A 19,428-nucleotide genomic window follows, 5' to 3' on the forward strand; every position below is an offset into this window, starting at 1 on the left:
TAGAAAGTAAAGGCCTGCTCGGGTCTGCAAATGAACCAAGAACAAAGAAAGAACAAAGAAAATTACAGCACAGGAACAGGCCCTTCGGCCCTCCAAGCCTACGCCGATCCAGATCCTCCACCTAAACATGTCGCCTATTTTCTGAGGGTCTGTATCTCTTTGCTTCCTGCCCATTCATGTATCTGTCTAGATACATCTTAAAAGACGCTATCGTGTTCGCATCTATCACCTCCGCTGGCAACGCGTTCCAGGCACCCACCACCCTCTGCGTAAAGAACTTTCCACGCATATCCCCCCGAAACTTTTCCCCTCTCACTTTGAACTCGTGACCCCTAGTAATTGAATCCCCCATTCTGGGAAAAAGCTTCTTGCTATCCACCCTGTCTATACCTCTCATGATTTTGTACACCTCAATCAGGTCCCCCCTCAACCTCCGCCTTTCTAATGAAAATAATCCTAATCTACTCAACCTCTCTTCATAGCTAGCGCCCTCCATACCAGGCAACATCCTGGTGAACCTCCTCTGCACCCTCTCCAAAGCATCCACATCCTTTTGGTAATGTGGCGACCAGAACTGCACGCAGTATTCCAAATGTGGCCGAACCAAAGTCCTATACAACTGTAACATGACCTGCCGACTCTTGTACTCAATACCCCGTCCAATGAAGGAAAGCATGCCGTATGCCTTCTAGACCACTCTATTTACCTGCGTTGCCACCTTCAGGGAACAATGGACCTGAACACCCAAATCTCTCTGTACATCAATTTTCCCCAGGACTTTTTCATATACTGTATAGTTCACTCTTGAATTGGATCTTCCAAAATGCATCACCTCGCATTTGCCCGGATTGAACTCAATCTGCCATTTCTCTGCCCAACTCTCCAATCTATCTATATTCTGCTGTATTCTCTGACGGTCCCCTTCACTATCTGCTACTCCACCAATCTTAGTGTCGTCTGCAAACTTGCTAATCAGACCACCTATACTTTCCTCCAAATCATTTATGTATATCACGAACAACAGTGGTCCCAGCACGGATCCCTGTGGAACACCACTGGTCACACGTCTGCATTTTGAGAAACTCCCTTCCACTGCTACTCTCTGTCTCCTGTTGCCCAGCCAATTCTTTATCCATCTAGCAAGTACACCCTGGACCCCATGCGACTTCACTTTCTCCATCAGCCTACCATGGGGAACCTTATCAAATGCCTTACTGAAGTCCATGTATATGACATCTACAGCCCTTCCCTCATCAATCAACTTTGTCACTTCCTCAAAGAATTCTATTAAGTTGGTAAGACATGACCTTCCCTGCACAAAACCATGTTGCCTATCACTGATAAGCCCATTTTCTTCCAAATGGGAATAGATCCTATCCCTCAGTATCTTCTCCAGCAGCTTCCCTACCACTGACGTCAGGCTCACCGGTCGATAATTACCTGGATTATCCCTGCTACCCTTCTTAAACAAGGGGACAACATTAGCAATTCTCCAGTCCTCCGGGACCTCACCCGTGTTTAAGGATGCTGCAAAGATATCTGTTAAGGCCCCAGCTATTTCCTCTCTCGCTTCGCTCAGTAACCTGGGATAGATCCCATCCGGACCTGGGGACTTGTCCACCTTAATGCCTTTTAGAATACCCAACACTTCCTCCCTCCTTATGCCGACTTGACCTGGAGTAATCAAACATCTGTCCCTAACCTCAACATCCGTCATGTCCCTCTCCTCGGTGAATACCGATGCAAAGTACTCGTTTAGAATCTCACCCATTTTCTCTGACTCCACGCATAACTTTCCTCCTTTGTCCTTGAGTGGGCCAATCCTTTCTCTGGTTACCCTCTTGCTCCTTATATATGAATAAAAGGCTTTGGGATTTTCCTTAACCCTGTTTGCTAAAGATATTTCATGACCCCTTTTAGCCCTCTTAATTCCTCGTTTCAGATTGGTCCTACATTCCCGATATTCTTCCAAAGCTTCGTTTTTCTTCAGCCGCCTACACCTTATGTATGCTTCCTTTTTCCTCTTAGCTAGTCTCACAATTTCACCTGTCATCCATGGTTCCCTAATCTTGCCATTTCTATCCCTCATTTTCACAGGAACATGTCTCTCCTGCACGCTAATCAACCTTTCTTTAAAAGCCTCCCACATATCAAATGTGGATTTACCTTCAAACAGCTGCTCCCAATCTACATTCCCCAGCTCCTGCCGAATTTTGGTATAGTTGGCCTTCCCCCAATTTTGCACTCTTCCTTTAGGACCACTCGCGTCTTTGTCCATGAGTATTCTAAAACTTACGGAATTGTGATCACTATTCCCAAAGTAGTCCCCTACTGAAACTTCAACCACCTGGCCGGGCTCATTCCCCAACACCAGGTCCAGTATGGCCCCTTCCCGAGTTGGACTATTTACATACTGCTCTAGAAAACCCTCCTGGATGCTCCTGACAAATACTGCCCCATCTAGACCTCTAACACTAAGTGAATCCCAGTCAATGTTGGGAAAATTAAAATCTCCTATCACCACAACCCTGTTGCTCCTACATCTTTCCATAATCTGTTTACATATTTGTACCTCTATCTCACGCTCGCTGTTGGGAGGCCTGTAGTACAGCCCCAACATTGTTACCGCACCCTTCCTATTTCTGAGTTCTGCCCATATTGCCTCACAGCTCGAGTCCTCCATAGTGCCTTCCTTCAGCACAGCTGTGATATCCTCTTTGACCAGTAATGCAACTCCTCCACCCCTTTTACCTCCCTCTCTATCGCGCCTGAAGCATCGGTATCCTGGGATATTTAGTTGCCAATCATGCCCTTCCCTTAACCGAGTCTCAGTAATAGCAATAACATCATACTCCCAGGTACTAATCCAAGCCCGAAGTTCATCTGCCTTACCTACTACACTTCTTCCATTAACCCCTGCCTACTCTTTCCCTTAGTCACGCTGAGTTCATTATCTAGTTGAAACCCGACCCGAACCCGACAGAACCACATCCGACTCGAGCCCGACCCGGCCTGAATCCTTTCATTCTTTCCCGCGATGGACCCGACCCGACCACCGGAATGTTCAGTTAACCTAGCTTCCGTTTTACACTTTTTAAGAACATAAGAACTAGGAGCAGGAGTAGGCAATTCAGCCCCTTGAGCCTGCTCTGCCATTCAATACGATCATGGCTGATCTGATCTCGGCCTCAACTCCACTTTCCTGCCCGTTCTCCATAACCCTTCAACCCTTTACTAATTAAAAATCTGTCTATCTCCTCCTTAAATTTATCCAATGCCCCAGCATCCACCGCACTCTGGGATAGTGAATTCCACAGACTCACGACCCATTGGGAGAAGTAATTTCTCCTCATCTCTGTTCTAAATCTGTTACTCCTTATCCTAAAACTATGACCTCTCGTTCTAGATTGCCCCACCAGAGGAAACATCCTCTCTACGTCTGCTTTGTCAATCCCCTTAATCATCCTAAATACCTCAATTAGATCTCCTCTCATTCTTCTAAACTCCAGAGAGTAAAGGTTTAAACTGCTCAATCTCTCTTCATATGACAAATCCCCATCTCTGGAATCAATCTAGTGAACCTCCTCTGAACTGCCTCCAATGCAACTACATCCTTTCTCAAGTAAGGGGACCAAAACTGTACGCAATACTCCAGGTGCGGTCTCACCAATGCCTTGTACCGTTGGAGCAACACTTTGCTACTTTTATACTCTATTCCTTTAGCAATAAATGCTAAAGTTCCATTTGCCTTCCTTATCGCCTGCTGTACCTGCAAACTAGTTTTCTGTGATTCATGCATGAGGGCACCCAGATCCCTCTGCACCAAAGCACGTTGAAGTTTCTCTCCATTTAGATAATAATTTGCCTTTCTATTCTTCTGACCAAAATGGATAACCTCACACTTATCCACGTTAAAATCCATCTGCCAAACTTTGGCCCATTTATCTAATCTATCTTGATCCATTTGTAGATTTCTTATTTCTTTATTGCAACTTACTGACCCACCTATTTTAGTGTCATCTGCAACTTTGGCTATAGTACCTTCTCTCCCTGCATCCAAGTCATTTATATAGATTGTAAATAGTTGGGGCCTAAGGACCGAACCCTGTGGCACCCCACTAGTTGCATCTTGCCAACCAGAAAAAGACCCATTTATCCTGACTTCTGTTTTCTGTGGGTTAGCCAATCCTCTATCCAAGCTAATAAATTGCCCCTAACCCCATGTGAACTTAGCTTGTGCATTAACCTTTTGTGCGGCACCTTATCAAATGCCTTCTGGAAGTCCAGATAAACTACATCTACAGGATCCCCATTATCCACTTTGCTTGTTACAGCTTTGAAGAACTCTAGCAAATTCGTCAAACACGATTTACCCTTCATAAAACCATGCTGACTCTGATGGATTGCGTTTTGACTTTCTAAATATCCTGTTATTACTTCCTTCATAATGGATTCTAACAATTTCCCAACGAAAGATGTTTAACTGGTCTATAGTTTCCTACTTTCTGCCTCCCTCCCTTTTTGAATAAAGGCGTTACATTAGCTTTTTTCCAATCCACTGGAACCTTTCCCGTATCCAGAGAATTTTGGAATATTATAACCAATGGATCCACGATCTCCATTGCCACTTCCTTTAAGACCCTACGATGTAGGCCATCAGGCCCTGGGGACTTGTCTGCCTTCAATCCCAATAGTTTGCTCAGTACTTTTTCCCTAGTGATGATGATTGTTCGAAGTTCCTCCCTTTCCATAACCTCTGCATTACCTGGTGCCATTGGGATGGTACTAGTGTCATCCACCGTGAAAACTGAAGCAAAATATTGATTTAGTGTCTCTGCCATTTCTGTGTTCCCTTCTATTAACTCCCCAGTCTCATCCTCCAAAGGACCAACATTCACTTTAGCTACTCTCTTTCCTTTTATATGATTATAGAAGCTTTTGCTTTCCGTTTTTATATTTTGCGCTAGTTTTCTTTCATAATTTACCTTTGCTCTTTTTAATTACATTTTTAGGAACCCTTTGTTGATCTTTAAAAATTTCCCAATCTTCCAGCCTGCCATTGGTCTTTGCAATATGGTATGCCTTAGTTTTTGTCTTTATGTTATCCTTAACTTTCTTGCTTAGCCATGGATGTTTTTCCCCCTCTTAGAATCTTACTTCCTCTCTGGAATATATTTTACTTGGGATAAATTGAATATCTCCTTAAACATCTGCCACTGCTCGTCAACTGTCCTACCTTGTAGTCTTCCTGCCCAGTCCACTAGGGCCAAATCTGTCCTCATGCCTATATACTTACCTTTGTTTAACTCCAGAACGCTCGTGTGAGACTCCAGCTTCTCGCCCTCAAACTGAATTTGAAATTCTAGCATGCTATGATCACTTTTCCGTGGAGGATCCATAACAATGAGATCATTAATTAATCCCACCTCATTACACAACAACAAATCTAGAATAGCTTGCTCTCTGGTTGGTTCCACAACATATTGCTCCAAAAACCTTGTGCAGATAAGCAACAAAATCTGTAACTGGACTTGAAAGGTTGTTTAAAAAGTACATTAAGAATGGAGCCACGTGCTGGAGGAGGTGAGCCGAAGATTGTTACCATAGAAGTTAGTGATTGTTTGGTCACTAGTTAAACAGAAACCCATGGAGTTGTGTCCAGACAGGTTGTCCCACACTGTACCAGTATCTGTATTGCTTAAAATAAACATAGCATTACCCGAAGGCTCAGAAAATATCATTATACATTACCTAGACTCCTGCTTTACAGGTTGAAATAGTTGCTGCAAGTTTATCCAGTGAGCAGCTGAGATACAGAGACGGGGAATGTCCTGAGAGATTAATTATTCTAAAAGATACATTCCTATATTAAAGAGGTTGTGCTCTACCTTCGATGGAATCACTCACTGCAGACTAGTGCGGAGTGTTTCCCGCCTTGACGTCCTGCCTGTCACTGGATCGAGTCCAGGCCTCTGGATTATTAGTTCAGTAATCTTTGAAATGTCTCTCCTTGATTTAATATTTTAATCCAGTAGGTCAGGTTTTGCAAAAATAAAATTAACTGATTTAAGACTGCTTCGTATTTAGCGGCATCTAATGAATTAAGAAATTAAAATATGTTCAAAATTATATATCAACTGTTAAGTACCAATGCCCAGATTTGTATATGAAAAATGCATCTTAATTTCATTAATTATCCATAAACACTGAGGCCACATTAAACTAAAAACAGCGATTTATCAGGTCTGACAATTAATTAAATATATTCCAAATTCAAAGCCTAATTCGTTGTCTTTCCCCTTTAACTCTCTTAATTTACTTCACAAGCCTCATTTACTTTCTTTATTCAATACAATATGTTTTGAGGCAGGCACGAGAAGTCTTTCCAACCCCTAACGGGACGCAGTCAATTCATTTGAAAACTGTGCAATTAAAGAAAAGGGCCAAGTTCCTATTCATGCAGATTGAAGCTGTTAAACTGCTTTTGTCACCAAGTATTCAAAGCACGGAGGAAAACCAAGAGATAAACCAAAACACAAAAAGTTACATTTGTATCAATGAAAAATAGAACTCATTAAAAACATCTTATTACATAACAGTGCAGCAACTGATTACATTGTAAATATTTCATTCAGATTAAAATGGCAAAGACTTTCAACACCCCTAGAATCAGGAAAGGGTAAGAAAGGGCTAACCGGATAATTATGAGCCTGGGACTGAGTTCTACTACAATGTATGCACAAACCGTTTATTGATTAGTACACAGTAAGTTGAAATACCAAGCAGAGTAGGAAGCACACTTCAAAAGATCTGCGGTTTCTAGTGTTTCACAAACAATTGTTACGCAAGGCTGTGACAGTGTTAGAGTGTGTCCGACCCGGTGCGACCCGACCCGAGCCCAAATGCCAGACCCGGAAGAGCAACCCGACCCGACCCCGACACGTCATCGGGTCCTGTCTGGTTTGGGTTGGGTAGCCATGCTCTAGTGGCAAGTAACATTCATGCCACACAAGTGCCAGGCAAAGAGCATCTCCAGGAAGAGAGAAACTAACCATCTCCCCTTGGCATTAAATGGCATTACCATTGCTGCATCCCCCACCGGGATAAACATACAAACATATGAAATAAGAGCAGGAGTAGGTCACTTGGCCCTTCGAACCTGCCCTGCCATTCAAAAAGATCATTGCTGATCTGATTGTAACCTGAACTCCACATTCCCGTCTACCCCCGATAACCTTTCACTCCCTTGCTTATCAAGAATCTATCTACCTCTGTCTTAAAAATGTTCAAAGACACTGCTTCCACCGCCTTTTGAGGAAGAGAGTTCCAAAATTTCACAACCCTCTCCTCATCTCTGTCTTAAATGGGCGACCTCTTATTTCTAAACAGTGACCATTAGTTTGAGATTCTTCCACAAGAGGAAACATCCTTCCTACATCCACCCTGTCAAGACCCCTTAGAATCTTATATGTTTCAATCAAGTCGCCCTTTATTCTTCTAAACTCCAGCCTAGTCTGTTCACCCTTTTCTCATAAGACAACCCGCTCATTCCAGGTATTAGTCTCGTAAACCTTCTCTGAACTGCTTCCAATGCATTTCCATCCTTCCTTAAATAAGGAGACCAATACTGTACACAGTACTCCAGATGTGGTCTCAACAATGCTCTGTATAACTGAAGCATAACCTCCCAACTTATGTATTCAATTCGCCTCACAATAAATGATAACATTCTATTAGCTTTCCTAATTACGTGTTTTCCCTCATACTACCCTTTAGTGATTATGCACTAGGACACCCAGATCCCACTGCACCGCAGAGCTCTGCAATCTCTCACCATCTAGATAATATGCTTCTTTTTTTATTCTTCCTGTCAAAATGGCAATTTCACATTTTTCCACATTATACTCCATTTGTCAGAACTTTAGCCAGTCACGTAACCGATCTATACCCCTTTGTAGCCTCCTTATGTTCTCTTCACAACTTATTTTCCTACCTATCTTTATGTCAACAGCAAATTTGATAACCGTACCTTCGGTCCATTCAGCCAAGTCATTTATATAAATTGCAAAAAGTTGAGGCCCCAGCACCAATCCCTGCGGCATAGCACTCATTACATCTTGCCAACCAGAAAATGACCAATTTCTGCCTACTCTCTGTTTCCTGTTAGCAAGCCAATCTTCTATCCATGCCAATATGTTACCCCCTGCACCCCTCCCCCCCCCCCCCCCCCCCACCCTCCACACCGTGAACTTTTATTTTCCACAATAACCTTTGATGTAACACCTTATTAAATGCCTTCTGGAAATCTAAGTACAGTATATCCACCGGTTCCCCTTTATCCACAACACATGTTACTTCTTCAAAGAACTCCAATAAATTGGTTAAACATGATTTCCCTTTCACAAAACCATGTTGACTCTGCCTGATTACGTTGAATTTTTTGAAATGCCCTGCTGTAACTTTTTTAACAATAGCTTCAAACATTTGCCCTATGACAGATGTTATTCTCAGCTGAGTGAAGCTCCCAACAACACCCAAGAAGCTCAACACCATACAGGACAAAGCAGCCTGATTCATCAGCACCCCATCCACCACCTTAAGCATTCACTCCCTCCACCACTGGCACACAATAGTAGCAGTGTGTACCATCTGCAAGATGCAGTGCAGCAACTTGCAAAGGCTCCTTTGACAGTACCTTCCAGACCCATTACCTCTTCCACCTACAAGGCCTAGGGCAGCAGATGCATGATGACACCACGATCTGCAAGTGTCCCTCCACACACCAATATGACTTGAAATTCTATCGCCATTCCTTCACTGTCACTGGGTCAACATCCTGGAACACCCTGCCTCACAGCACTGTGGGTATCCCTGCACGACATGGACTGCAGCAGTTTATGAAGACGGCTCACCACCACATACTCGAGGGCAATTCGGGATGTGAAATAAATGCTGGCCATGACCACATCCCATGAAAGGATAAAATAAGAGCTACATAACACAGTGCTGATCAAAGGTGTGAGCGGGGCTATGGGCTCCGTGTTGGCCGATTGGGAGGAGCTGTCAATCTCCTGATCGTAGGCAATAGGAGGAGTGGACTAACTGAGGGTCATTAATTGATGCAGAGCTCTGGCTCAGTAGTGTCAGTGAGCATGCTGCACTCAGCTACCAGTTGTACACAGCTTCACTTAAATATCTGTTAAGGTAAATGAAGTGTCCCGGAATTTATCTCCAAATAATTCATCATGGATCAGTAAAGAAGGTTTCTGTCGATGAAATCGGTCAGTAACTTATTTATCTATACTGACCCATTTATACAAACACCCAAAGATTGAAGGGGTTCTATCCTTCATAAAGAATTTATTACACTATTGAATCTTCAAACTCCAATTCCCAATCACATCTATTGTATCTTGAGAGTGATCACGATAAATCCTCAAACTCCAATTCCCCAACAACATCTATTGTATCTCGAGAGTATGCCGATAAATCCTCAAACTCCAATTCCCAATCACATCTATTGTATCTGGAGAATGATCCCAATAAATCCACAGGCTCCAATTCCCCAAGTACTGTTCATATTTCTAAAGATAGTGATTTGATTTCTCTTCAGATTAAGAGTAGGCTGCATTTAATTACACAGTCTACTTTAAATCATTCAGTTACTGATTCTAATTTTCACTCATAGCTATTTTGCTATAGACATGTAAATGTATATTGTCCAGTTGTGCATGTAAATTGCCATTCACAAAAAAAGAAAAGCAAGTTCATTGCTGATGGCTTCCAATTTTACTCATTCACTGCATGCACTGTCTCTAATTGGGAACTGAAGAGACATGTGGAATGAACTGCATCTAATCAGGGAATGAACCTTGAGACATGGGGAATGAACTGTTACTAACTGGGGACTGAACCTTGAGTCATGGGGAATGAACTGTTACTAACTGGGGACTGAACCTTGAGACATGGGGAATGAACTGTTACTAACTGGGGACTGAACCTTGAGACATGGGGAATGAACTGTTACTAACTGGGGACTGAACCTTGAGACATGGGGAATGAACTGTTACTAACTGGGGACTGAACCTTGAGACATGGGGAATGAACTGTTACTAACCATGGACTGAAGATTGAGACATGGGAAATGAGCTGGCTATACCCAGCGACTGACTATCGGGAGACGTGGAATTCATGATCTCCTTGAACAAGGGACTGAAGAATTAATTTCTCACATGCTGTGGCTGCGGCTTTAAAGGGACTTGGAATGTTGGAGCACAGCTACTTGAGGCTGTTTATTAAATGAAATATTTTTTGTATTTAGTTTTGTCATCTTTTTTATTAATCCTTAGAGAACAAATGAACATTGCATTTATCTTGAAGGAAACAATGTTATTCTCATTTTCTGCCCTGCTATAATTAGATCTCCTGGTGAATGATGGAGTGATGAGAAAGGGCCACAGCGGGAAGTAAACAGGGATTGTAGACTGAGGAACAACAGCAGGAGAACCAGCAGAGGATTGTGAGAGCACCAACCAGAGAGAACCCTTCCCATTCAAAGAGCTGTCATAGATCAACTGGGGAGAAAGGCAAGAGAAAGTCCCATTTACTGTGAGAAACACTGGTCCTTTAGACAGTCCACAAAGGTTACAAGTGAGGCAGGAAGTGGTGAGACTGAGACTGACAGAGTCTGACCACGGGGAACAATTCTCCAGCATGAGGCCAAGCAATGGATTGTGAATGAGATCAGTTTCTGTCTCAAAACACACAGGATTGAGTGAATGTTGTGTGTATTTTAGAGTCAAAATGTTTCCCATCTTGGGGGTGGCACAGTGGCGCAGTGGTTAGCACCGCAGCCTCACAGCTGCAGGGACCCGGGTTCGATTCTGGGTGCTGCCTGTGCGCAGTTTGCAAGTTCTCCCTGTGACCACGTGGGTTTTCGCCGGGTGCTCCGGTTTCCTTCCACAGCCAAAGACTTGTAGGTGATAGGTAAATTGATCATTGTAAATTGCTCCTAGTGTAAGTAGGTGGTTGGGAATATGGGATTACTGCAGGGTTAGTATAAATGGGTGGTTGTTGGTTGGCACAGACCACCCATTTATACTAACCCTACAGTAATATGACATTCAGAATGTAACAAAATTTAATGCTCAAATAGTTCATTGCGTAAAACTCAATGAAGGATTAAGGAATAAATCAATGATTACCTCACTACGTATTTTCCTGTAGAATATTCCCGACATCAGCAACAAAGGTTGGTGTTGGCCAGCATTGTCCGAGTAAATTTTGCCAAGGAACACTCCCAGTGTAGAGTCTCGGCCGGCGGGCACTCAATTGTAGAGATCAACAGGACTCGCTGGATTTCACTGGGCAGCTGTCTGTGTCACATCTGGTGTGAAGTGTTGAGCGTAACACTTACAAAATGCCTGATCCCAGAGCTAACAGCTGTTGTACAGATGGGGAAGGAGGGATTTCATAGCATGTCTAAGGAGTCAACATGCTAGTTCTCATTTTAATATTTGTGTCTGTCCCTCCTATTAATATTGTGTCTATTACAGAGCATCATGATCTGGGAATCCCTGTCACCACTGTGGCTGAAGTTTTAAACAGGGAAGGAGATCCAGTGTCTTCACTGAGAATGGACACAGGTAGGTTCACAAAATTCTTTAAAATATAAGTTCTGTCCAGACAAATTGTCCAGGTCACCTGTGAGAATGTACAGCCCACACAAGTAGAGACATCCGGGCAGGAGCTGAGCAGAAAGAGGGAAGTGAGTGACCGACCATCCAGATGGGTATCGCAGTCACAAGTGTAGGTACAGCCTGAGTACTGGAACCGTCCAATAGGTACCCGGTATTGATGACTGTACTGTGGATAGAGACAGTAACTGGGAACAGGGATTTCCTAAGGAGCAGTATGACAAAAGGGAAGAGGAGACCACCTCCAGTGGGATGGGTTGAGAGGCAGGCATGGAATTGAAATAGGAGAGTGACAGTAATGGGAGTTTCTATAGCCAGGGGAACACACAGACTCTTCTGCAGCCCTGAGCAGGTCCTGATAGTTACCTCCTTGGTACTAGAGGGAAGAACTTTCTGGAACAAGTGGTTGGAGATTGGAAAATAGCCAAAGGTTGGAAGCGATGTCACTCAGAGAGGTAAGATTATAGAGGAATTCTTAAGACTTTTTTTTATATTCATTCTTGGAATGTGAGCATGGCTGGCAAGGTCAGCATTTATTCCCCATCTCTAATAATCCTTGAGAAGATGGTGGTGAGCCATCGTCTTGAAACTTTTTTTTAAAATTTGTTTTTGGGATTTAGGCATAGTTGGCCAGGCCAGCATTTATTGCCCATCCCTAATTGCCATTGAGAAGGTGGTGGTGAGCTGCCTTCTTGAACCGCTGCAGTCCATGTGAGGTAGGTACACCCACAGTGCTGTTAGGGAGGGAGTTCCAGGATTTTGACCCAATGACAGTGAGGGAATGGCAGTATAGTCCCAATCAGGATTGTGTGTGATCTGGAGGGGAACTTGCAGGTGGTGGCAGACCCATGCATCTGCTGCCCTTGTCCTTCTAGGTGTTAGAGGTTGCAGGTTTGGAAGGTGCTGTCAAAGGAGCCTTGGTGAGTTGCTGCAGTGCATCTTGTCGCTAGCACATACTAGGGACAGTAGCATAATGGTAATATTACTGGACAAGTGATCCAGAGTTCAGACTGATGCTCTGGAGTCACAAACTCCAATCCCACCATAGCAGCTGGGGAAATTTAAACTCCATTAATTAATAAACCTGGAATAAAAAACTAGTCTCAGTAATGATGATCATGAAACTACTGGATTGCTGTAAAACCCCATCTGGCTGCCTCATGTCCTTTAAGGGATGAAATCTGCCGTCCTTACCCAGTCCAGTTTCCCTGTGACTCCTGACTCACAGTAATGTGGTTGACTCTTAACTGCCCTCTGAAATGGCCTATAAGTGACTCAGTTGTCTCAAACCGCTACAGAAAACTCCAATTAAGATTTAAGATGGAGATGTCTGATTGTTTTCACTGGGCCACTAAAGGAAGGAAATATGAGACACATTAATGAGCTCCTGCATGGCTGTAGCAGGAAGCAGTCCATTTGGGGTAGGTAGACCCACAGTGCTGTTGGGAAGGGAGTTCCAGGATTTTGACCCAACGACAGTGAAGGAACGGCGATACAGTTCCAAGTCAGGATGGTGGGTGACTTGGAGGAGAACTTGCAGGGGGTGGTGTTCCCATGTATTTGCTGCCCTTGTCCTTCTAGTTGGTAGAGGTCGCGGGTTTGGAAGGCGCTGTCTAAGGAACCTTGGTGCATTTCTGCAGTGCATCTTGTAGATGGTACACACTGCTGCCACTGTGCATCGGTGGTGGAGGGAGTGAATGTTTGTAGATGGGGTGCCAATCAAGTGGGCTGCTTTGTCCTGGATGGTGTCGAGTTTCCTGAGTGTTGTTGGAGCTGCACCCATCCAGGCATCACAGAAACATCACATTCTGTGTAAACATCACAGAACTGACAGGATATCAGATCTGCAAATCATAGAATGTTGCAGACGAGAAATTGTTAACACCCTGAATCTGAAACAATATGAAGAGGTGAAGATCCATCAGTATCTGTCCATAGGGCTGGTAACGGTTCGGGTATAACTCTTCTGTGGAATGAAAGCAAAGGGTGACAGTTTCAGTGGAACTAGGAAGTGCAGAGACCAGAGGAAACAGATGAGAGGTGGAGGAAAGGTCATCAGTTAATTGATATGGAAAATACTTCAAGGGAATTAAGGAACAGGCAGATGACAAAAATTATCTGCGGAGTTATTTTGGGGCATTTCAAGAACAAAAACAAAAATGTTAAATAAGATAAAATGTATGAACCTCAAACAGAGAAACTAACCAGAAACAAACTGTGGGGATTGAAAGCCTGATGCTGTGTTGGGTTTATTTTCCCCTACAGATTACCGGGGTCAATTCCAACTCTGGTGGAGGCTCAATCTGGGCGGTAGAACTTGTAGTGGAGCGTCACTCCCCGAGACAGCACTTTAGGAAATTCCGAGCAAGCAGCCAGTAATGTTCTCCCAGTTCCCTTTAACAGAAGAGAAGTAAATGGATTTGATCACCGAGCAGAGTGTATAATGGACGGGCATCCGCTACCATTTATTTATTTGATCATAACTCTTCAGAATCTGAAGATGTGCATGAATTTTTCATTGAATCTGCTCATCTATATTGGAATGAGCCCAAAGTTCTCAAATCCCTCTCTACAACAGTAACTCCAATAGTTCTGATCACAAGCTCGTGAATTTGTGCAGCGATTTTCCCATTGCTTCTGTACACAACAGAGCACATTTCCGGAACCTGTGTTTTTGTAAAGGACCATCACATCCCGGAGGTTTATATCCGGAAATCAAGATCATCCAGTCTGCAATGACCTGTCTCTGTGCTCTTCTTGTAGATGGTCTTTCACACAGGACAAACAGGATATTGAGCTCAATCTGTAACTCTGTAACTTTCTGTCAGTTCACCTGAATAGATTGATTTCTGATTTGTTTTGCTTAAGGAGTGAGTGCCTGGAAAATGACATATTGGTAGCTTCGTGTTTTTTTTAATCGGCTGCAGTTTGCGGTAGAAATAATGGTTGGGCTAAATGCGCTCACTGGTATTAAATTAGACACTAACTTCTGGCGACAGCACATGCCCAGTTCAATGCGAAGATCAAGAAGTTACTCTCAGAGATGTCCTGCTTCTCCAAAAGCTGAGGGAGAACGGTCTGTCACCAAGGTACTCCCCAGTGAAATACATTGAACTGCCTGGTGTTGTCTGAGATAGACACATTAAACTCGCCAGAAAAAGTTCAGGCTTGTCCGTTCCAGTGTAAGTATTTTTCTAACAGTTTGAAAAACCTTAATTACTGTCAAACAACCTCAGCACCAAAAATGAACTTGAACAAGTGTGAAGTCTCATTCCTTCAGATTTAAGTTATTGTTGGTGATTTAAGAAAATAATAACAAATAAGTTTTAATATTTTCTTTCTGTCCCTTTTCTCTCTCTCTCTCTCTGAAGCTAATCTTTCATTCCCTCTCTTTATTCCGCTATCTGTGTCTGATTTGATGCTGAATTGAATATTCCGACTGACACTTGCTGGTTCAGACTCTCCCCTGCTCATTAATGATTCTTCAATCTGATTGTTTGAGAAGATGCACACTTGCTGGTCAGATTGATACTGTTCCCAGATTCTCAATGAAGAGGGTGCTGTGCTTTTTCCAGAATTGACTGAGAAGAACTCCTATTACAGAAACCAAAAGTCTATGGACAAGGCACTAAATGACTGGCGTTCGTTGCAAAATGAGGCCCATTTTTCTTTCTCTATTTATCATCTATATATATATATTTTTAGCTCCTGTCGTTTATTGAGCTTGAAATGTCCTGAAGTTAAATATTGGGATGCCTGAAGTCATCGTCTTCTGCTGCCAACACAAACTCTGTCTCCACGTCATTTTGTTTCTTCCCACTTCCTGCCCACTCTCTGAAACTGAACCAGTCTGTTTACAACCTGAACCTCCTATTTGCTCACCTGCTTAGCTTTTGATCCCATATTTGCTTTATCATAAATAGATCATATGTCCACCTCCATAACATTGCCTTCTCCACTCAGCTTTTGAAACCCTCATCCTTATCTTTGTTACCTTTAGACTTAATTACTTATATTATTCCCTGACCAGCCTCCCCTCCTCCATTAAGTTCAGCCCATTCAAAACTCCTGCTTGCTCCCTGTCCCACTCAGCTATTAGTCCTGTCCTCAAATTCCGATGTCTCCAGCCCTATAACCTCTGTGGTGCAATTGCAAATCACAGTTTCCTCTGACTCTGGCCTTTTGTGCCTCCCGATCACGACCCCTCCACCCCCATCCCCATCCCACCCAGTGGTAGCTGAGGTTGGATTAGACTAGGTGTGATGTGGATAACAATATGAATGAAGGAGGAAGGTGGTTCTACTTTCTTGTGTTTGAGGTGGTAATTGCCTGCACTTGTGTGTTGCAATTGCTACCTGCCACTTGTCAGCCGAAGCCTGGGTCATGCTCAGTTCTTTCTGCATGTGGTTGCAGATGGTTGGGCCAAGGGCGCTGCCCCATTGAACTCCAGCAGTGCTGAGATGAATGTCTTTGAAGAACCAAAACGATCTTTATTTGTAGAAGATTAGATTCAATCCACTGGCGAGCTTTCCCCCATTATCTCCATTGAATTCAGATATACTCGGGCTCCTTGATGTTCCAGTCAGTGGAATACTGACTTGATTTCAAGGGCAATCACTTTCACCTCATGTCTGAAATTCAGCTCTTTTGTCCTTGTTTGGACCAAGGCTGTAATAAGGTCTGCAAATGATTGGTGCTGGTTATTGTTAAATAGGTGCTGCTTGATAACACTATTGATGACTTTGATGATGATTCAGAGTAGGCTGCTGGGACGGTACTTGGCCACCTTAGGTTTATCCTGCTCTGTGTGTACAGAGCATAACTGAGCAATTCTCCATATTGTCAGGTAGATGTCAATGTTATGGCTGTACTGAAACAACTTGGATTGAGCCAGGGCTAGTTCCAGAGCACAAATCTTCAAAGCTACTGCCAGAATACTGTCGGGACCCCTAGCATTTGTTTTGTCCAGAAACTGGCCATTAAATTGTGCAACCTGGACTACATTCATTACACTTGCTGCTCTCAGTCGTTCCTTCAAGTTGAGTTCAATATGGGGAATTATTGATTCATCAGCTTAGAAAAGGTGATGGCTGATCATCAATCGGAGATTTCCATTCCCATGTTTGGTTAATTTTTCAACAGCATCTGGAACTGGATGTAACAGGACTGATGAGAATTAACTGGATCCATTGGTTGTGTGATCACTTAGCTCTGTCTATCACATGCTGCTTCTGCTGCTGATGGAGGAGTCTGGGACGTTGACTAATAAATATGATATGGTCCACCTCTCCCCATTTTGGTACAAGTAGGGCGGCACAGTGGTTAGCACCGCAGCCTCACAGCTCCAGCGACCCGGGTTCAATTCTGGGTACTGCCTGTGTGGAGTTTGCAAGTTCTCCCTGTGTCTGCGTGGGTTTCCTCCGGGTGCTCCGGGTTCCTCCCACATGCCAAAGACTTGCAGGTTGATAGGTTAATTGGCCATTATAAATTGCCCCTAGTATAGGTAGGTGGTAGGTAAATATAGGGACAGGTGGGGATGTGGTAGGAATATGGGATTAGTGTAGGATTAGTATAAATGGGTGGTTGATGGTCGGCACTGACTCGGTGGGCCGAAGGGCCTGTTTCAGTGCTGTATCTCTAAACTAAACTAAACTAAACCAGATATCAAAGAGGAGGAATTTTCAGGGTCGACTTGGCTGGGTGTTCTTTTATCACGTCCAAATCCATCACCGAGGTCACAGCCAAGTGTTCCATCTGTTTAGATTCTTCTCCATTGTTGCAGCTTGCTAGTCCATTTCAGAGATGACCACATTGGTGTAGAACTGCAGTCATGTAGAGATCAGACCTAAAGGATATCCGGTATTATAACAATGTTCTTTACTGATCTCAGCCTTTTATTTCTAAATATTTCGATTTGAAATTTGAATTTGAATTCACAAACCACCAAAAACTCACTTCTCTGATTACACGTCCAGTAACATAACCAGCACACCACCGTAATCGATGTTCTTTTACATTGAAGCCTCTTTATAAATGTAAGATTTGCTGAATAATATCCTGAGTATTCCCAGTTACTGAGGTTTCAAACTGGCAGTGACTGTAAAATAATGGGTGTCAGATAGTTCAAATACTGAGGGAAAATTGATTGGAGTGATCGCATTTTTCATCATGATTATTATTGATCAATTTTCCTGACCGATAAATCAACAGTGGTTATTTCGATTAGTTGGAAATTTTTCAGACACTTTTCCAGCTGCTTCCCTCAGTTCAGAAATGTCCCTTCCTGGGTATTGGAATTCTGATTCCCTGCTGTTTTATTTCTAAGTAAATCACAAAGTGTGAAAGAAGGAAGTACATGTGAGAAATAAATGGATCATATTGTCAATCAGTAATCTGCTGTCATGTTGGATATTGGTTGACATCCTTCCATCTACTAAAGATGTTGGATACGCATCAAACAATCCATTTAGGTGGGATGTCTGCTCTTCGTGCACCTTTGCTGATGGCTGTGAAGGCCAATCCTTGAGATACAGGTTCTGCCACAAGTGTTGGATACTGAAGGACAGATAAAATGAATCACATTAAAATTACTCCAATTTGTTTGTGATTCCTCCCTCTCCTAGAACTACATATCTGATTTCTATCTGTCTTCCACCTTATCACACACATTCCCTTGTGTACTTTCCTCCTCTGCCCCGTCCTTTTGCTGTCTCTGTACATACTTAAAACCTGTTTCTTCCGTACGTTTCTAGTTCCAACGAAAAGTCATTGAACCGAAAACATTAGCTTCCTTTCTCTCTCAACAATGCTGATGACCTATTTCCAACATTGTCTGTTTTTACCTATGATCTCTATTTTAGTTTCATCTGATTGAATTATTGTTAATGACTAAATCAAGATGTTTACAGAATGTTCAGACCATGTTCAAAATAAATCAATACATGGCCCAGTGATTGTTTTACAGTCACTGAGCAGATCCTTTACTTATTCCCAGTGTTTATCTTTCACTCCACTCCTCAATCTATGCATTATTATTCCTTGCAGAAAGTCACTGAGCTCACGGAGAAGGGAAACAGGGCGGACAGTTCCAAACTTCTCCTCAATCTGGTGATGGAGAAAGGCTCTCGGGCACGAAGGGTGATGTGGGAAGCCTTTGTGAAAATACGCCACAGGTTACCAAAGTTGGAGAAAATACTGAAAGAAATACAGGAACTTGGTACGGTAAAATCACACACTGAATTCAACTTCAGATTCAAACACTGCAGAATTTACTATAATATTACACAAATCTGATTTCATGAAATGTAATTAATTTAAACAGGTTCTGAGCTATTTGATTACATGATTATCACTCGAGCTTTATCTGATGTACCCAAGCACCTGAAAGGTAAGTGAAGAAATGGAAATTTCAAACAACAACTGAATTTACACAACATCTTTAATGTAGTAAAATATTTCAAAGCGCTTTGCAGGAGCATTCTCAAACAAATGTGACATGGTGGCACAGAAAGAGCTATTGGGGCAGATGATCAACAGCTCGGTAAAAAAGTAGGTTTTTAGGACTATCTTAAAGGAGGAAAGAGGGTAGCGAGGCAAAGGGAGGGAATTTCAGAACTTAAGGATGAGACAGCTGAAGGCATGGGCAATAATAGAGGAGCGACTAAAATTGAGGATGAAGAGGCCATAACTAGAAGAGCACAGATATTTCAGATGGTGTGGAGCTGGAGGGGTT

The 19,428-nt window shown here is 43.0% G+C and overlaps 1 protein-coding gene across 16 annotated transcripts in view; it reads left to right on the forward strand.

Moving 5' to 3' along the window:
* Nucleotides 1-19,428, forward strand: part of LOC137385142 (NACHT, LRR and PYD domains-containing protein 3-like) — a 206,085-nt gene that overhangs the window by 31,324 nt on the left and 155,333 nt on the right. For 14 of the 16 annotated variants that reach the window (XM_068060009.1, XM_068060020.1, XM_068060011.1 and 11 more), the window contains 5 exons: nt 10,421-10,586; nt 11,556-11,645; nt 13,962-14,878; nt 18,741-18,912; nt 19,018-19,083. The gene's annotated coding sequence lies outside the window, so the exon portion shown is untranslated. The remainder of the gene's footprint in view (nt 1-10,420; nt 10,587-11,555; nt 11,646-13,961; nt 14,879-18,740; nt 18,913-19,017; nt 19,084-19,428) is intronic. The other 2 variants (XM_068060013.1, XM_068060010.1) reach the window with 2 other exon arrangements.

The sequence above is a fragment of the Heterodontus francisci genome, chromosome 28 (assembly GCF_036365525.1).
Source record: "Heterodontus francisci isolate sHetFra1 chromosome 28, sHetFra1.hap1, whole genome shotgun sequence".
NCBI lineage: Eukaryota > Metazoa > Chordata > Chondrichthyes > Heterodontiformes > Heterodontidae > Heterodontus > Heterodontus francisci.